The sequence below is a fragment of the Mandrillus leucophaeus genome, unplaced genomic scaffold, assembly GCF_000951045.1.
Source record: "Mandrillus leucophaeus isolate KB7577 unplaced genomic scaffold, Mleu.le_1.0 Scaffold163, whole genome shotgun sequence".
Lineage (NCBI taxonomy): Eukaryota > Metazoa > Chordata > Mammalia > Primates > Cercopithecidae > Mandrillus > Mandrillus leucophaeus.
The window spans coordinates 333,920-354,797 of NW_012101621.1; the positions used below are offsets into that span (position 1 = coordinate 333,920).

The window sequence follows — 20,878 nt, forward strand, 5'->3', positions numbered from 1 at the left end:
TCATGAGTTGGCTCTCTGTTTGCCTATTATTGGGGTAGGGGAATGCTTGAGATTTTCGCACATTGATTTTGTATCCTGAGACTTTACTTGCTTATCAGCTTAAGGAGTTTTTGGGCTGAGATGATGGGATTTTCTAAATATACAATCATGTCATCTGCAAACAGACAATTTGACTTCCTCTCTTTTTATTTGAATATGCTGTATTTCTTTCTCTTGCCTGATTGCCTGGCCAGAACTTCCAGTACTATATTGAATAGGAGTGGTGAGAGAGGGCATCCCTGTCTTGTGCCAGTTTTCAAAGGTAATTCTTCCAGCTTTTGTCCATTCAGTATGATATTGGCTGTGGGTTTGTCATAAATAGCTCTTATTATTTTGTGATATGTTCCATCAATGCCTAGTTTATTTAGTGATTTTAGCATGAAGGGTTGTTGAATTTTATTGAAGGCCTTTTCTGCATCTACTGAGATAATCATGTAGTTTTTGTCATTGGTTCTGTTTATGTGATGGATTACATTTATTGATTTGCGTATGTTGAACCAGCCTCACATCCCAGGGATGAAGCCGACTTGATCGTGGTGGATAAGCTTTGTGATGTGCTGCTGGATTCAGTTTGCCAGTAGTTTATTGAGGATTTTTGCATTGATGTTCATCAGGGGTATTGGCCTAACATTTTCTTTTTTTGTTGTGTCTCTGCCAGGTTTTGGTATCAGGATGGCGCTGGCCTCATAAAATGAGTTAGGGAGGATTCCCTCTTTTTCTATTGTTTGAAATAGTTTCAGAAGGAATGGTACCAGCTCCTCTTTGCACCTCTGGTAGAATTCAGCTGTGATTCCATCTGTCCCTGGACTTTTATTGGTTGGTAGGCTGTTAATTACTGCATCCATTTCAGAACTTGTTATTGGTCTATTTAGGGATTTGACTTCTTCCTGGTTTAGTTGGGAGGGTGTATATATCCAGGAATTTATCCATTTCTTCTATATTTTCTAGTTTATTTGTGTAGAGGTGTTTATAGTATTCTCCGATGGTAGTTTGTGTTTCTGTAGGATAAGTGGCGATATCCCCTTTATCATTTTTTATTGTGTCCATTTGATTCTTCTCTCTCTTCTTCTTCATTAATCTAGCTAGTGGTCTATTTTGTTAACTTTTTCTAAAAACCACCTCCTCGATTCTTTGATTTTTAAAAGGATTTTTTTGTGTCTCTGTCTCCTTCAGTTTTGCTCTGATCTTAGTTATTTCTTGTCTACTGCTAGCTTTTGAATTTGTTTGCTTTTGCTTCTCTAGTTCTTTTGATTGTGATGTTAGGGTGTTGATTTTAGATCTTTCCCACTTTCTCCTGTGGGCATTTAGTGCTATAAATTTCCCTCTAAACACTGCTTTAGCTGTGTTCCAGAGATTCTGGTATGTTGTTTCTTTGTTCTCATTGGTTTCAAATAACTTATTTATTTCTGCCTTAATTTCATTATTTACCCAGTAGTTATTCAGGAGCTGGTTGTTCAGTTGCCATGTACCTGTGCAGTTTTGAGTGAGTTTCTTAATCCTGAGTTCTAATTTGATTGCACTATGGTCTGAGAGACAGTTTGTTATGATTTACATTCTTTTGCATTTGTTGAGGAGTGTGTTACTTCCAATTATTTGGCTGATTTTAGAATAAGTGTTATGTGGCGCTGAGAAGAATTTATATTCTGTTGATTTGTGGCGGAGAGTTCTGTCGATGTCTATTAGGTCTGCTTGTTCCAGAGGTGGGTTCAAGTCCTGAATATCCTTGTTAATTTTCTGTCTCGTTGATTGGTCTAATATTGACAGTGGGGTGTTAAAGTCTCCCACTATTATTGTGTGTGAGTCCAAGTGTCTTTCTAGGTCTCTGTGAACTTGCTTTATGAATCTGGGTATTCGTGTATTGGGTGCATATATATTTAGAATAGTTAGCTCTTCTTGTTGCATTGATTCCTTTACCATTATGTAACGCCTTTCTTTGTCTTTTTTGATCTTTGTTGGTTTAAAGTCTGTTTTATCAGAGTCTAGGATTGCAACCCCTACTTTTTTTGCTTTCTATTTGCTTGGTAAATATTCCTTCATCCCTTTATTTTGAGCCTATATGTGTCTTTGCATGTGAGATGCGTCTCCTGAAAACAGCACACTGATGAGTGTTCACTCTTTATCCAAAAAACTCCTGCAGCTAGCTCAGTGTCTGCCCAAACAGCTGCCCAGTTTTGTGCTTGAAACCCAGTGCCCTGGTGGTTTAGGCACAAGAGGGAATCCCTGGTCTGTGGGTTGTAAAAACCGTGGAAAAAGTATGGTATCTGGGCTGGATAGCACAGTCCCTCATGGCTTCCCTTGGTTAGGGGAGGGAGGTCTCCAGCCCCTTGCACTTCCTGGGTGAAGTGACACCCCACACTGCTTTTGCTTGCCCTCTGTGGGCTGCACCCACTGCCTAACCAGTCACAATTAGATGAATTGGGTACTTCAGTTGGAAATGCAGAAATCACACGACTTCTGCTTTGGTCTCTCTGGGAGCTGCAGGCCAGAGCCGTTCCTATTCAACCATCTTGCCAGATACCCCTGTAGCTATAATTTTGTATTGAACTAAGATTTCTGCTGCAGCAGAAGTCATACGACTTTTGTTGGTGGCAGGTGATGGCCAACTGTGCTAGCTGAAACTATGGGTTGGTCACTCACTTGCTGAACCATCTCAATGGTCGAATAAACACCTTGGACTTCTGGTTTTTGTAAAAATTGTTGAAAATAGAGAAACAGAAATATTTCAGATAACAGAATTATCTATGTTCACCTACCAGTTAATATTATTTAAATTAAGAGGAAAATATTTAATTTGCACTTGTCTAGGAAATACAGTGAGATTAGGAGACTGTCCTTTGTTTTACCTGGTGATGGTTCATTACTATTAGCACCAGAAAGTCTCCCTGGTAGCTTGTCCCTGGTTTCCTAAAAAGGACACAGAATATTTTACATGAGACAGACTGTGTATACCAAGGATTAATGCATTCTTTAAAAATGAAAAAATACTCCAAACATTTTGCCCTTCAAATGAGACAATTCTAAATCAGGAGTCTATGTAGTCTCCTAAAGGGTAGTGATAGACTTGCATCCCAGTTATGTTAATCAGCATAAGCATCCCTCATTTCTTGGCGTCACCTCTCCACTGATGCTTCCAAAAATTAACTTCCAAATAAACTACCTGCACTCAAAGTTTGTCTTTGGGTCTTCTTCTGAGGGAACCAAACCTAAGTAAACAAGTAGAGCTACTAGTCCTATGTATATAACCATTCCGTATGATGATTCCTGACATTCCCCAGAGCAAGTTTGCAGTTATTTATAAACCTTTTAGGAAGAAGAAGGCATGTCGTCTATCTTTTCTTATGTTCAAATAAACAAAAGTTAAATCATAAAAAACCGTTTATAGATACTGCTGCTATCTGCTAAAGTAACACATATCATGGTAGATTCACATTCCAGTGCATACTCATAGTGGTAAAAGCAATGATTAAATGCTCTGTAGGAGCAGTAGAAACATGTTCAGTAAGTAAATGACGTGTCTAGTTGGCCAGTTTAAATGGCAGATACCTAAATGAAGATATCCAACAGGCAGGCAAATGTACTTTTTTAGAGGTACAGCAATATCTGTCATAATGCCTGTTTGTTCAGCCTTTATATGGCTATCTTCATATTTTTGTTTCTTAATGTATAGATGATAGGATTCAAGGCAGGGTTACAGCAAAGTCAGCAATGAACAGGTATTTGTCAGTTGAAGATGTGGGGAAAGGCTACACATAGAGAAACGTACATGGAGTTAAAAAACAAACATACAAACAAACAACCACAGTGATGTCAGCTGACAACGTAACAAGTGCCTTGGATAAGTCTCCTGAAGAATGCTTTCAGAGAGTGACCAAGATGAAGATATAGGAAAGGATTAGCAGGAAGAAGGTGCCCATGCTCATGAAGCCACTGTTGGCAGCAAGAAGTAACTCAAACTTGGCTCCATCTGTGCATGCGAGTTTTATGATCCTGGGAAAGTCACTATAAAAGCTGTCTACTATATTAGGACCACAAAAAGGCAAGTTTATAACAAAAGCAAACTGGGAGATGGCATGGATAAGCCCAGTAACCCAGCCAGTGACTATGAATGAAACACACTTCAGATGCCATGGCTGTGAGTAACACCATCTCTGCCCCTACCATGATGTGGATGCAGCATATCTTGTCATAAAACCTTGGAAAGAATTTACTTTGTATTCATTTGAAAGGTCTGAGATTATCTTGGGGATTGTGGTGGTGGAAAGGCCCACATCAATGAGGGAGAGATTGGAAAGCAGGAAGTACATAGGAGAACGTAACTGAGAATCGGCGATTACTAAAAATACAATGAAGAGATTTCCAGAATGATTCCTAAATAGAGCAAGGAGAATATCAACATGAGAAAAATTTTAGTTTCCCAAGAACTGGAGAGTCCCCGCAGCACAAACTCAGAAACCAAAGAGTTATTTATTCCATCAATTGACTTGAGTATAGGAACTGATTTTCATACAACCTGAGGAGAGAAAATGATGAAAAGTTAGAATCAGTGGTGCTAAAGTGTATTCTCTAGTTTGTTTGCTTTATGGGTTACATCTATTAAAGTCAGAAATCATTGAATTGGGAAAGACACAAATAAAGGAAATATAATTATAGTGATCAGAGAGTGACTACATAGAAAGAGAAAGATAATTATGAATGTATTGGGTGGGGGAAAACGGAGTTACTTCCTTTTTATTTCATTAATAAACTTTTCCTTTCTTTTTTCCTCAAGGATGTTTAGATCTTTCCCCCAACCTACATAGCTAGATGTTGTTCCATCCTAATAATCTCAGGTAACAGAAATTATTCACATGTTAATGTTCTTTCACTACCTTGCAACTTCTCTTTAGCTTAATTTCTTATTCCACTGCTGAAATGGAGATTTTTTTAGGCCAATCATTTAATGTTTAATCTCATTTCACCTGTGTGTTTTGTTTTTGTTTGTACAATTAACTATAGAGGTCAAATGCACAGATTGAGATTATTCATCATGTTTAGCTCATAACACATTATTATCTTAGTGCATGGATGGTCCTTGATAACCATAAATTATGGATACAAAATTGAATACCTGTTAGTAAGTAAAAAATGTTATTAAACAATGATCATATTAAGAGATAACATGTTGTATATCCTTTCTTTGTGAAGAACTTTGTTCTAAGCACCCTATCTTTTTTAACCCTCATAAAATTCCATATACAGATACTGTTTTGTTAGTCCCATCATATAAATGAACTGAGTGTCAGAGGAATCAAGTGTCTGAGCCAAGATTTGTACCTGGAGGTGTAGGACACCATACTTCATGCTCCTAATCCCTTCATTGGCAATTCTTACAGTTTGTTCATTCCGTGTCAAAATAATTCAGTTTCTACTGATGGCTTGTTTAATTTTCTATAGAAAGAAACTCTGGATTCTGAATACTTTATGCAATAATCTCTTTTCAATCATCATTTTCCTTGATCTCCCTGTAGAATCTGATCCTATTTATCATGGTCTTATTTCTGTAATTACCTCTCCCTTGGCTTCTTGTATTCTCCAAAGTCATTTCCTTTCCCATCTCTTACAAGCAGAAATCCATTTGTTCACACTGTGGATTGAAATCTTTCAATTTTAGAAGAGAGTAGCCTTATTCAAGATCAAGAGCATAATATATGATTTTTCTAAACCAGTTGCTATTATCCCATTCTCCTTGGCCATGGATTTGTCTAAGGTGGGGCATATAACCCAGAACCGTTCAATGAGATGTAAACCAATGTCTTCTCTGGAGGACTTTCCTTCTCAAGTTAAAGGACAGCCATCATACGGAGATGGCATTTTCCTGGTCCTTTTTTTATGCACTTAATGCTATTGTTATTCCTAAAGGTGCAGTAACCATGAAGTTCTATGATCCATATAGAACAAATAACACAGTAAAAATTTCAAAAACACTTAGACCCCAAAAGTCATGTTGAACTACTTCACAAAAGACAGCAATAATTTATTTCCAGATTTCTCCTTGTAATCTGAGAAAAGTAAACCCTAGTTTGTTTCATTCACTGTAAATCAAGTTTTCCGTTAATTGCGGTTGACTGCAATCTGAGTATTTCTATGAAACATCTTCCCTAATTATTCTCCTACCTTTCTGATTTCTTCTCCGTATCTTTAACACACAATGGTGGTTTCCCCTCAGCTCAGCCTTAATTTTTGGTGTGACTCAGAAGTTCTGACCTATTGGTTTTTAATTCAATATCAGGTTGCTTATTTTAAATAGTATCTACAAATTGAATTATAAATCTGTAGCATTATCCCTGAATTCCAGGTTGTGATGTGGTATATACAAATGCAATCCCAACTTCACCTCAAGTTACCATGTGAAAACTGAACTCATTATGTTATAATATGCTTCAATGTTTCAGTACATATCACTACCATTCTCCCAGATGCCTGGTGTATACACCTGTGTGGCACTCTTGTCTGTCCTTCACGTTCCGTCTCCAGGTACACAATTTTTACTTTCAAACATTTCTCAATTCTGTTGCCTCCTCTGTCATTTTTTTAAAATTTCAGTTTATGTATTCTCCCATCTTGACAACTGAAAAGACTAAAAGACTACTGAATGTACTATCTGCCTCAATTTTCCCCAAACTCATCTATTTTAATAATCTGTTTTTAGATCTCTCTAATGTCAAATATCATCACTTGGCTCTCCTACTCAAAGTCTTTAGTGGATCTATCATAAGAATATTCTTGGAATCCCACAGCATATCACATAAGACTCTGAGAGGAATCAGTATAATTTGATTTCAGAGAGTATTTCCCCAAAAATTTTAGGGAATAAGTATACTAAGAAGTTACTGAACAAATTTCAAAATTTATTACTGAGAAAAAATTGTAATAAAATGGCGAATTAATAAATATTTTACACAGGATGTTTTAAATACAATTTGAAAACCAACAGTCAGCACCTGATTACATATGAAACATAAAATGAAGAATACAAAGAAGAAAGCCTGCTAATGCTATGGCTCAGCGACATAATGTAATCTAGACAAGAAGATTAGATCAAGCAACCCTCTTAAGAAGTAGCACAACTATAATCTTCACAAATCGCCAATTGTCTGCCTTAAAAACTGTAGTCAATTACATGGATAATATAAACTCTAATAAGATCATTTAAATAAATACGTAAAATACAATTTTAAGATATAATTAAAATACATATTTATAAATGAAGTAATGTGCAATGTATGCATTCTGTTGAAAAAACTGCAAACTTTCCTGATATAAACCCTAAATAAGTGGGAGATCTGGCCATGCTAATAGAAAAAAAAAAATCAAAGTTATAAAGAATTCTCATTGAGCTAATCTGTGCAACAGCTACAGTGCTTAGGAGACATATTGGAATGATACAAAGGGGTCCACAATTTTTCTTCAAAACTCAGGTAAACTGTGAAAAGAAAATGTAACGGGAATTGGGAGAGGCTTTCTGTAAAAGATCAGAATATACCATAAACCTATAAGAATGAAACAATCATTATGTTCACTAAAATTGAACAGATAAATAGAACAAAAACACAGGAAGAATTAGATACATATTAGGGAATTTAGTATATAATAAGGAAGGCATTACATTTATGTGGGAAAATAAAGTATTTCTCCCACAGTATGATAATAGTCAATGATTGGTAAATGTGTAAGTCAACATTAGAATCATATAATTTTAAGTATCATTTATGACAAGTTTTAGGCAATATGTCTTAAATGTAAAACTAAAATTGTAAAACTTTAATGAAATATATATATATTAATTTTTAAAAATTGAGGCCAGCTACTCAGGAGGCTAAGGCAGGAGAATCGCTTGAACCTGGGAGGTGGAGGTTGTAGTAAGCCAAGATCGCGCCACTGCACTCCTGGGCGACACAGTGAGACTCCATCTCAAGAAAAAAAAAAATTGAGGTTAAGAAAGCCTTTCTTCAAATTCAAAAAGTAGATTTTATTTTTTATCATTTCCTGGACAACATTATTATTATTGATTTTATTATACTTTAAGTTCTGGGATACATGTGCAGAACGTGCAGGTTTGTTACATAGGTATACATGTGCCATGGTGGTTTGTTGCCCCATCAACCCATTATCTACATTAGGTATTTCTCCTAATGCTATCCCTCCTCCAGCCCCCAACCCCTGACAGACCCTAGTGTGTGATATTCCCCTCCCTGTGTCCATGTGTTCTCATTGCTGAACAAAATTATTAATCCTGCTGTTGCTTTGGAATTGAGGAAGCAGTGCTTCTCGGTCTCAGCTGATGGGAATGTGAAGTGTGCAATCCTTCTAGAGGTCAATGGAGTAATGGAAGTAAAAACTCTTTTAACTCTGACATAGCAATTTTATTTCATGGAATTAATTTGTAAGGAAGTAACTAGACAAATGGCAAAATGTATTTGTAACATTATTTTACTTATCAGTGTGTCTGAGAATATGAACTGATTGTAACCATATTAAACCCACGTATCCCTAGTGTTCCATTATTGGAACACTAAATGCATGGGAGTTATTTATATCCTACTGCTCAAGGTCATTGCCAAGGTCTGATTTTTCACACGTCTGCAATTCAAAAAATGGCAACCTCTGGCATAAATGGGTTAACTGTTCAATTAAAAGGGACAGATTAAGTGGATACATTTATCTGACATTGGTTTTGAAATGAGATTAAGTCTGTAGAAGCTAGAATGGAAGGTTATCAACAGAGAAACAGTCATAGAACATAAATCTTTTTATTTGAGGGTTACAAATAAACTTTCCATGAGTAAATATTTAATATTTACCCCAAATCTGTACCGTTGGAAAGATTTTAACTAATTGTGTGCTGGTTTCTTTATTTCCAACCTAACTTGCTATATTTTTAGAAGTATCATTTTTTGTTTTCACAATTTAAAAGCAAGACATATCCCATTTGATAAAGAGGAAAGGAACATTCATACAGGAGCAATGTCTAATATGTAAGATAATGCAGTGTTTAAGGGCACAGATACGGCCAGACACGGTGAGTGGTGCCTGTAATCCAGAGGTGGGTAGATCACCTGAGGTAGGGAGTTCGGGAGATCGAGACCAGCCTGACCAACATGGAGAAACGCCGTCTCTACTAAAAATACAAAAAATTAGCCAGGCGTGGTGGCATATGCCTGTGATCCCAGCTACTTGGAAGGCTGAGGTAGGAGAATCACTTGAACCTGGTAGGTGGAGGTTACGGTGAGCTGAGATTGTGCTATTGCACTCCATCCTGGGCAACAAGAGCGAAACTCCGTCTGAAAAAGAAAAAGAAAAAAAGAAAAGACACGGGGGAGGGGGGCAACTGTTTGCACCCTCAGATCTTCTATTTACTAGCTGCACTTTCTGGAGTGAGTTACTAAACTGCTTGGTGCCCCAGTTTCTTCTCTGTAAAGACAGATACCTGAAAGTCACTGCCGCATTTGTTTTGAAATGTGAATGAGTTGAAGCAAGAAAAGCATCAGAAAATGCTCTGGTATAGAGTAAGTGCTAAATAAATGCTGTCATAAAAGTGTTGATGATATTTAGGAAACAGACCTAGAGTTTTTCACATTAAGAACAGTGATTGAATTCCTTTGGGAAAAATAAAGCTAGCATGCTTTCTAATGTGTCAGTAGACATAGGATAATGGAGACATAGACATCACTTTTGTTTTCATGATCCTAATCTAGAGAGAAAGGAGATGGAAAATTGAAGATATTTAATACAGTATTTTAACAAAGAGAATAGCACTTTGAATATTATTTTATGTTCATATCCTAATATAATTTTAACTATGAGAATGAGACTTTAAAAGGTATTAGATAGTATAAGTGCAAATCAATCAAATAAAGAGAGTTAACAAAGGAAAAAGGAAGACAGAGAGAAAGAGATTGTGGGGATAAAAAAACTGAGGGAAGATAATTATGGAAGCAGATACAGAAAAATTAAAAGAGTGGGTATCTTTCCTACTTCTATAGGCTTAGGTTTCCTCAGAAACTTCAAGGAAGGAGAAACACAGATAAATCAACTGCCTTTTAGATTCTTTGTTATTGCCCAAGCCACATAGTTATAAATAGTTTTTGTATTTGGGACTAAAACCAATGAACAGGTCTGGGAATTAATTACCAATAACTAATTCATACATTTTTTGGCCATCATTTACTATATCAGTGTTGAGCACTTTACAAACATTATATTCTAACAATCATGGCATTTATTGCCATTTATCAGATGTGAAAGCTTGATTTTTCAAGCCACAAATTAGAAAATGGCCGAGCTGAAATACAAATTGAGATCTGTCTGATTCCAAAATTTCCAAAATGGCTTCTGATAGGAATCTTGATTTTGAGAAAAATAAGGAAAAGACAAGATTTCTAAAATAAGGCATTTTGTTCTGTGAAGAGAACAAATACAAACAAACTTACATGGCCAATACTGATGGGAAAAGAAGTTCATTTTTATATTAAAATTATGTAATCATCTTTTTCTTCAGATTGGAATGTACTTTATTAATGTTAATAACTGAGGTTTTGTCCATTTACTACTTTGACCAAAGGGTAGAACAAGCAAAATTAGAAAGGAATTAGAGTATTGTCATGGTAGGTTGAATGGCCTGTAAAAACCATTCTTCCCCAACCTGAGTGTCTGAGAAGTTCTAAGATTGTAAAAAGACATTGCCTTTTGTTAGTGTGTGAAACTCTGCTGCAAGGAGTCCAGAAGGCTGAGGGATTCATTGGAAAACTCATAATCCCTCCTGTAAACATATCAGCTAAATAATACATTCAGAACTCTAAGACTAACAGGTAGATATGGGAAAAAATGCTACAGGAAAAATTAGTGTTAAGTTAGTGGATGGGACAAAAGTGAAAGTTCAAAAATCAGAAGTTTGTGATATACTTACCCTACAGGAATCACCTCTGAAACCAGATCCTTCTTGGCTGATAAGACTTACTCTAGATTCTACTTTAAGTCTGGAATGAAGTCCAGTTTATTTTCTGCCGGAACCAGTGTTGTTGAGGATATATCCTCATTGTGGCATACTGTGGTAGCCTCTTTTAAATGTAACCAAAAATTTGGAAAGGGTTTCTTATCATGCTCCTGGGGGAATCTCTTAGCTTCCTAATTTCCCTAAATTGAGTCCTTATGCGTAATGCACTCCTTCAAAGCTAGAATCAAGTTAGTCCCGTAAAATAGAATGAGGAAGTTTATTAAACTTTTGACAAAATAAAATTTAACATATGTTTCTATTCTGTTTTATAGGCAGATATGGCTTTCTTTCTTTTGGTGTATATCTTCCATGTCATAAAATTGAACTAAGATGTCACTTCCAGTCCCAGCAGAAGTTAGATGAGTTGTGTAGGTGGGCAGGTGACAGCCAGCTCATTGTGAGCATGTTGCACCTGTGCTCATGATTTAAGAACCTACTTGAACTTCTGCTTCCTGTGACTCAGAGGAATATTTAGGTCTCAACATTCTCCATGCTTTCTTGAGCAAAGCCCTGAAAATTAACAGTATGAATGAAAATCATATTATGGGCATAACTCTAACTGATGAAAAGATACAGTATTCTCCCCTTATCTTCAGAGGATATGTTTTAAGACCCCTAGTGGATGTCTGAAACCACAGACAGTATCGAACAATATACTATAATAAAGTTATGTGAATATGGTATGTCTCTCTTTCAAAATATCTTAATATTTTCAGACTAAGGTTGACTGTGGCTAACTGAGGTAACAGGTAATAGAAACTGAGGAAAGTAAACCATGGAGAAGGGGAGACTACTGTAAATAGAATGAGATTTCAGAAATAAACCTAGGCATGCACAGTAATTGATTCATGACAGGGTGCCAAAATTCTTGAAAAAGGTGCCGAAGATAGTAATAGGAAAAAGAACAGTCTCTTCAACTAGTGGTTCTGAGACAACTGGATATCCACATGCAAAAGGATCAAGTTGGACCCATACTTTACACCACATAGAAAAAGAAATTAATTTGAAAGGACTGAATACCAATGTAAGAGCTAGAAATATAAAACTATTAGAAGAAAACATAGTGTAAATATCCATGACCATGGTTTTAGTAATGGATTCTTATAGATATGATAATAAAGACATAGGAAAAAAGAAAAACATAGGTAAATAATTAAAATGTACGTTAAAATAAAAATAATGTTCATCAATGGATACCATTAAGAAAGTGAAAAAGACAATCCACAGAATGGGAGAAAATATATGCAATCATATATCTTATAAGGTCCATATTCAGAATATTTAAAGAATTCTTACAACTGCATAATAAAAATACAGACAGGGTGTGGTGGCTCCCACCTGTAATCCCAGCCCTTTGGGTGGCCAAGGAGGGAGGATTACTTGAGCCCAGGAGATGGAAACCAGCCTGGGCAACATAGTGAGATCCCATCTATCCAAACATTAAAAAAATTAGCCAGCCAGGCGGTGTGGCTCACGCCTGTAATCCCAGCACTTTGGGAAGCCGAGGCGGTCAGATCACGAGGTCAGGAGATTGAGACCATCCTGGCTAACATGGTGAAGCCCCGCCTTTACTAAAAATACAAAAAATTAGCAGGGCATGGTGGTGGGCGCCTGTAGTCCCAGCAACTCAGGAGGCTGAGGCAGGAGAATGGCGTGAACCCGGGAGGTGGAGCTCGCAGTGAGCCGAGATTGTGCCACTGCACTCCAGCCTGGGTGACAGAGCAAGACTCCATCTCAAAAAAAAAAAAAAAAAATTAGCCAACTGTGGTAGCACACACTGTAGTCCCAGCTACCTGGGAGGCTGAGGTGGGAGGATGGCTTGAGCCTGGGAGATTGAGATTACAGTAAACTGTGATTGCACCCCTGCATTTCAGCCTGTGACAGTGAGATTCTATTTCAAAAATAATAATAATAAAAATGCAAATAACACAATTAAAATTAGCCAAAAAACCTTAATAGACATTTTGCCAAAGAAGATATATAAATGATCAATAAGCACATTAAAAGTTACTCAGCAACATTTGTCATTAGGGAAATGCTAATCGCAACCACAATCTAACACTACCTTAAACCCATTAAGATGTCTATTATATATTAAAAAAATAAATAAATAAATAAATATTGGCAAGAATGTGGAGGAACTGGGACTTTTGTGCATTGTGGAAGTGTAAAATGGTGCAGCCACTGTTGAAAAAAGTATGGCAGATCCTAAAAAAGTTAAACATAGAATTATCATATGACCCATTAATTCCACTCCTAGGTATTTACACAAAATAATTGAAAACAGGTACTCAAACAGAAACTGTTTGAGTTTAAACATAAAAATGTTCATAGTAGCAATTCACAATAACTAAAGATAGGACAATCCATATGTTCGTCAGCTAATGAATGGATTAAAAAATGTGGTATATCCATGCAATGGAATATTACTCAGCCATGCAAAAGGAATGAGTACTGATACATACTTCAAGATGGACGAACTTTGAAAATATGCTAAGTGAAAGAGGTCAGACACTAAGGTCACATACTGTTTTGATGCCATTTAAATGAAATATTCAAAATAGATAAATTCATAGAGCCAGAAAGGAGATTAGTAGTTGCCTGGGGATAAGGAGAGAGGGGACTGGGCAGTGACTGCTCAAAGGATATGGGATTTTCTTTTAAGATGATGAAAATATGTCACAATTTGATGAAACTGATGATTGCACATGCATATTGCAACATGCATATTGTGTGTATACTAAACACAACTGAGTTGTACTCTTAAAATAATAAATCTTAAGTTTATGTGAATTGTAACTCAATAAAGAAATAAAATTTTAACATAAAAAGATTAAATAAATATTTTACATTATGAATTAAGATTTTAGTCATTCAGTTTGGCTTAGCACATTTCTTTCAAAATCATGCGTGACTTAAGTTTATCTTTCTCTTTATACTAGGTAAAAATATACCTTTGATTTAAAAGAGTATGATACAGTTAACACACTAAGTTTTCTCTTATTTTAAACCCTCCAGTTTAGGTATCATATAGAACTCAGATTAAAATTTAGAAAAATGGGAATAATAAGTAGCAATTTAACAAAAATCAAGTTTGTTAAAACGATATGTTGAAATAGAGATGTTCTTATAATAGTGTTAAATGCTTGAGACTAAGGGTGTGTGGCATTTGGTGTCCTGTTTGGATACATTGTCTTTCTGAGCAGCATTTCAGGCATTCAGGATGCCTAGCATTAATCGGCAAATTAAAACAAAAACAAACAAACAAAAAAACCGCTGATTAAATTCATGACAGGGAACAAGAATTCAGCTGCCTTTCTGTCACTCAACAGTAGGTAAGTCACAACCTCATTTTTTCTATTGTTATGGAAGACTATTGCATTTCTACCTCATGGTCTTATTAGAAAGAATAAATGAGATAATATATGTAAAAATATTCAGAAAACTTAAAAGCTAAATAGGTCTGTAAACTTCTGTTTGTGCATTAGAGCAATGACATGAAAAGGAAGCAGTATGTTATAGTGTTTATAACCATAGATTTTGAAATTTGAAAAATTGAGTTTGAACATTTGATGACCTTAGCATAGTGATCATTGCCAATATACTTAATAAGCATGTTACTTAATATTAGCATCTCTAAAATAGGGATGCTAATTGGATAAATTAAATAAAAAGCAAGTAGTGTTTCTGAGGATATTTCATGTATATGCTTCCAAAACAATTTTAAATGATGCTAATTTAATGAGTTTGTTAATAGCTATTCTTTTTTCATTAGATGGTCTTTAATTCATAAATAGACATTAAAATATCAGATGTTGATTTTCCTTGAAGATATTTTGCATTATATATTACTAGACATAATTCCCTTTTTTTCCATTTACTTTCATATCAAAGCTTCTAAATATTTTTTCCTTTAAGGTTATGGAAATTCAAAAGTAGAATTCCCATGATAAGTGACCTCGGGAGTCAGATCACAGCCATAAAGTGGTCACTAAAAGCTGTTGCTAGGTTGTTGTTAGAACTGGAGTCATTGTGGGAAGCGCTATGCATATAGCATCAAAGAGGAAAACATTTGTTAAAAGACTCAGTAACGGTGGAAACGTTGCATTCTGGCACTTGTTTTTTTTTGGGGGGGGGCAGGTAAGTGGAGAATGGTACAGTTAAAGTCAACAGTCTACTAAAATTACCAGGTATTTTCTTTATACAGGTAATGCATAGTACCTAGGCCACAGCACTAAAATTCTCTCTCTCTCATCTCCATTGCTGTTTTTCAATTCGACAAGCATTTACTGAACATCCACTCATGCCACCCTTTTCAAGGAAAAGTTAGAGTTTTCAATTGCTCCATATGCTTAGATTATGTCTTTTTTACAAGGAAATTTCTGGGTCTAGATTATATTATATTTCAGCAGGAGCTAGCAATGACCTTGGAAATTGGTTTTACAGTGAATTGCCTCAGACCTGTTGCATGCGTGTGATAATTTCTAGAGTAACAATTATTTTTTAAATAATTCTATTGGCATCGGTTTTAAAAAGGATTAAGATATAGTATAAACGTTATTTACCAAGAAACCATGATTATCAATTATCCATCTGTTTATATACATATTCACGCCCACATCTACTGATCACCTGCCTCTCTCTCAAATTCACAAGACTTACTGTGGGCCAGGATTTATGAATAAAATACAGTCCCTGCTCTACAGAAACTCATAGACCTAGCAAGGGAGGCCAAGAGGCTAGTAATTGTAAATTATATTATGAAGTAGATAATATGAAAGATTTAAAAACACGTTGTGAGAGCATAGAGGAGTAATATCTACCCCAGACTGGAGTAGAGAAGGAGACATCCTTGATGAATTGATGCCTGAGATGGAATTTTAGAATGAGAAGTAATCAGCTAAATGAAAAACATCAGGGATTGCTTTAGAGCAAAAAGATTTCGTGAGTGAGCCTCAACAGTCATGAAAAAACAAGGAGTGTCCCTACAATTCATCAGATTGTGAGGTGGAGCGGCCACATGAGAAGGTGGGGAGATGGGGGCTGTATCCAGATTCCAGAGCTTTACTGACATCATGAGATGTTTTGAAGGCAGAAGTCTCAGGGATTTTAAGTGGTGAGTAGGCAAGAGAAGACGGGGAAATACTCCATTGGTATGCTTTTTGACTGCTTCCGTTTTAAGTTTTGTGGTATCCCTTCTTGCTTGCTTCTGTTCTTCTCTCCTATTTCTTTCCTGTTGCTCCTGTCCCTTTTCTCTCCACCCTTAGTCTTCCTTTGCCTTTCATCTCTTTCCTTACTAATATGAACCAACTAAACAATAGATACATTGTAAAGACACCAGCAATAGACTGCTCAGCAACATGAGGTTTTATCTTGGTAATGAATCCCTTACTGAGAATAGTTTCTGTTAAGGGAAAGCTGTGATTTTTTAAGAGAAAACAGTTGTTCTCACGTTTGTAAAACTGTATTTTGATTTTTAAATGCCTATTTGAGTGGCATTGACATTACTACATTGAATTTGCAGGGTTGTGCATCTTGAATCTCTTATTTTATACTTAAAAAGTCTATTTTTAAGTCAAAAGCAATGCAAGGTTGGTTTAGGTTATTTATGTATTTGTTCAGTATTTTAATATTTAATACTTAAGTGATCAATCATTTAATTTATAAAACAAAAGTCTCATTATAAAATATTCGAGTGGAACTAAATCGTATAGAAGTAACAAGTTTAAGCCGCCTTCCTCCCTCCTTCTCGCCTCGTTCAAACTGTTACAAAGTTCAGCTGGAGATTTCCTTCTCCCTGTGGTGTTTTATCCCCTGCTCCTCTGGCCACCCTCCCGATGGATCCCTGTGGTGCCAGGCAGGAATGGCCTGCTAGGGGACCCATTGAGCTCCCAGGGCCTTTCTGCTGCTTCCTCTACACCTGTATTTCATTAGGCTCTCCAAACTGACCCAGCTCCAGGTAAAGTCAGAAACTTCTATTGCAAACAGACCTTCAGCTTTTGTAGTGGAGGTGTGTGTCCGGGGGAGGAGGGTATCCCTTTTTCACTTCCACAGTTGGGGCACTGACAGTATTTGCAGTGTCTTCCGGGTCCTGCAGGAGCAGTCAGCTTCCTTCATAGGGTCTGTGGGTCCTCTCAGGATTGCTGGTTTGTTCTTGCAGTTAATCTGGAGCTAAAATTCACAACGCGAGCATCTGCCGACTGCTCTGTTCGAAGCTGCAATCTAGTCCTGCCTCCAGTCCGCCATGATGATTTTTCTCCCCAGGTTATTTAAACAATACAGAACTATAGACCACGTGTAATTCTTCTTTTCAGGATTCACCATTGGTAATATCTGGTGTGCATTCTTGGAGAATTTTTTTTATTTAAGCACACTCGCAAAGTCTCATTAATTTTATAATGCATTCTCTAGTTTGTCACTTAAATTGGAAATTTTTCTCGATCTGTATATGTAGAATCATTTAGTTGATTTTAATAGCTTCATAATTTTCCATTGTATACATGTAATATATTGTGATTAATATTTGCTATTGTTTGACGTGTCAAAACCATTTTATTTTATGTATATATGTGGATGTATGTGTAAATATGTATGTTATATAAACATATTCTATATATATTTACTCCTGTGCTAGCATGTCTAGAAATATATTCCTACATTTTAACTTATATTAAATATTTTCAATTTGTAATTTCTTAAAAAGTATACAGTAATCACTTTTGTTTTAAAACCTTGAAAATACTGGAAATTTTTGTTCTTTCTCTCACTCATTTCTCTTTTTATATTTCTCTGTCTCTCTTTTGCTGTTGGCAAAACAGAAAACAGTGCAGCTCCTAATGACTGGCGAGCACCATTGAAAATGAACACATGAATATATTTGTTGGCCATTTGTACATCTGTTTTTCCTGTTGTGAGTTACCTGTGCATGCCTTCTCACTTTTTCAAATTAGGCCTTCTCGTGGAGTTAATGTATTGAGTTTTTCTTAATCATAATATTCTGATTGATGACACTATCATACCTAACCTTCTGATTGAATCGTATCAAATGAAGACAGTTTTATTAATAAGGAATTTTGCATTTAGAAAATAAAGAAGAGGAAAACAGACATATAAATCACCCATTTTTCTACCACTTAGAAAAAAAAAAAAACTGTTTTTACTTTTACTTCCCTGTCTTTTACTTTGGTCTTTCAAATATTTTTGTTCATCTTACACTGTTGGGAACATACTGAAAGAATGTGTTTTTTTAATATTCCAAAATGGCATTTATTTTTTTATATATATATATATATATATATAGAGAGAGAGAGAGAGAGAGAGAGAGAAAACCTTTGGATAGAGATTTGACTATAGTTCTCTTTCAAGTCACATCTATTGTCATTCACCTTAGTTATCGTCCCATTCTCTCATGCCCAATTCTGCTCCATTTTCATCAATTATTGGCTATAAAATTCTCCCTCCATTGCTGTTGTGGCAGGGCCTCCTGGCATCTCTGCTGTAGTGTTTTCACTGCAATACTTGTTCCATGTCCATAACACTTAGGATTCCCAGTCCTATTTGACCTGGCTGCCCTCAGATCCATTCTTGACTCCCACATGTTCATGGTGCTCCCGCCAGCTCATGCTGCTCTCCTGCTGAAGTGGTACAATGGGAGCCTCGGCTTGGTGTGGAGCGGCACAAGAATGAGCAAGGACATGAGAAAGTCAAGTGGTGTGGGCTTGAGGGAAAGTGTGTTGGTGGCTGTACAACTGGGAATCCCATGCTATTCAATTCAGGTTGAGAAGTAATCATCAATAATGTTTGATGCTTAAAGATAAAGAGGTTTTGAAAATTATGTAAGGAAAAAAGTCAACATATAGATTGAATGCTATAAAACTGATATTTGATCATCTTTTGATCTACTGAGAGAATAATTTTATATGGTTCAAATCAATAAGCACATATAAGCCTAGAGATTAACAATCTTTTGATAAACACTAAAGACAAAATTTCAAAATGAATTTCCTACACATTTTATCTTTTTCTTTCTATCCAAATATACTTTATTAACTTTTTTTATTTTTACATTTCAACTTTTATTTTAGATATAGTGGAGATTTGTTTTAGATACGTGCAGGTTTGTTTCATGAGTATATTGCATCCAGGTTGTGAGCATAGTACCCAGTTGGTAGTTTTTCAACCCATGCCCCTCTCCCTCTTCCCTCTGATAGTCCACAGTGTCTATTGTTCCCATGTCTATGTCCATTTCTGTTCCTGCATTAGTTTGCTTAGAATTATGGCACCCCGCTCCATCTATGTTACTGCAAAGGACATTATTTCATTCTTTTTTATGACTGTATAGCACTCTGTGGTGTACATGTTCCCACACTGTCTTTATCCAATCCACCATTGATAGGCACCTAGGTTGATTCCATGTCTTTGCTATTGTGAATAGCACAGTAATGAACATATGAATGCGTATGTCTTTTTGGTATAATAATCTATTTTCGTTTGAGTATATACTCAGCAATGGGATTGCAGGGTCGAATGGTAGCTCTGTCTCAAGTCATTTGAGAAATCGCCAAACTGCTTTCCACAGTGGCTGAACTCATTTGCTTTACCCCACCAACAGTGTGTAGGCATTCCCTTTCCTCTGCAGTCTCACCAGCATCTGTTGTTTTTTGACTTTTTAGTAATAGCCATTCTGACTGATGTGAGATGGTATCTCATTGTGGTTTTGATTTGCATTTCTCTGATGATTAGAGATACTGAACATTTTTTTTTTTTTCCATATGGTTGTTGGATGCTTGTATGCCTTATTTTGAGGAAGTATCTGTTCTTGTGTCGTTTGCCCATTTTTTGATGGGGTTATTTGTTTTTTTGCTTGTTGATTTATTTAAGTTCCTTATGGATTCTGGCTATTAGACCTTTGTCGAACGGACAGTTTGTGAATATTTTCTCCCATCCTGTAGGTTGTCTTGTTTATTCTAGTAATAATTTCATTTTCTCTGCAGAAGCTTTTTTATCAATTAAACAAAATTACTTATCAATTTTTGTTTTTAAAAATTGTTTTGTTGTCTCATGAATTTTTGTTTTCATTGCAATTGCTTTTGGGAACGTAGCCAAAAGTTCTTGCCAAGGCCGATGTTGAGAAGGATATTTCCTAGATTTTCTTGCAGAATTTTTAGAGCTTGAGGTTTTACATTTAAATATTTAATAATCCCCCCGACTTATTTTTTGTATATCATGAAAGGAAAGGATTTACATATTTTACATTTAAATCTTTAATAATCCCCCCTGACTTAATTTTTGTATATCATGAAAGGAAAGGATCCAGTTTCATTCTTCTGCATATGGCTAGCTAGTTATCCCACCACCATTTATTGAATAGGAAGTCCATTACCCACTGCTTATTTTTGCTGGTCTTGTTAAAGATCAGATGGTTGTAAGTGTGCCCCTTTATTTCTGAGTTTTCTATTCGGTTCCGTTGGTTTATGTGTCTGTTTTTGTACCAGTACTATGCTGTTTTGTTTACTATTGCCTTATAGTATAAGTGGAAGTTGAATAATGTGATGTTTCTGGGTTTGTTCTTTTTGCTCAGAATTTCTTTGGCTATTTGTGTTCTTTTTTGATTCCATATGAAATCCAGATTTTTTTTTTTCTAATTCTGTGAAGAATGACATTGGTAGTATGATAGCAAAGGATTGAATCTGTAAATTGCCTTGGGTAGTGTGGCCATTTTAATGTATTGATTCTTCTAATCCATGAGCATGGAATGTTTTTCCATTTGTTTATATTGTCTATGATTTCTTTAGCAGTGTTTTGTAG

The 20,878-nt window shown here is 35.9% G+C and overlaps 1 pseudogene; it reads right to left on the reverse strand.

Annotated features, from left to right (window-relative positions):
- Positions 1 to 3,642: 3,642 nt before the first annotated feature.
- On the reverse strand, positions 3,643 to 5,420 carry LOC105536793 (annotated as a pseudogene).
- Positions 5,421 to 20,878: the final 15,458 nt, after the last annotated feature.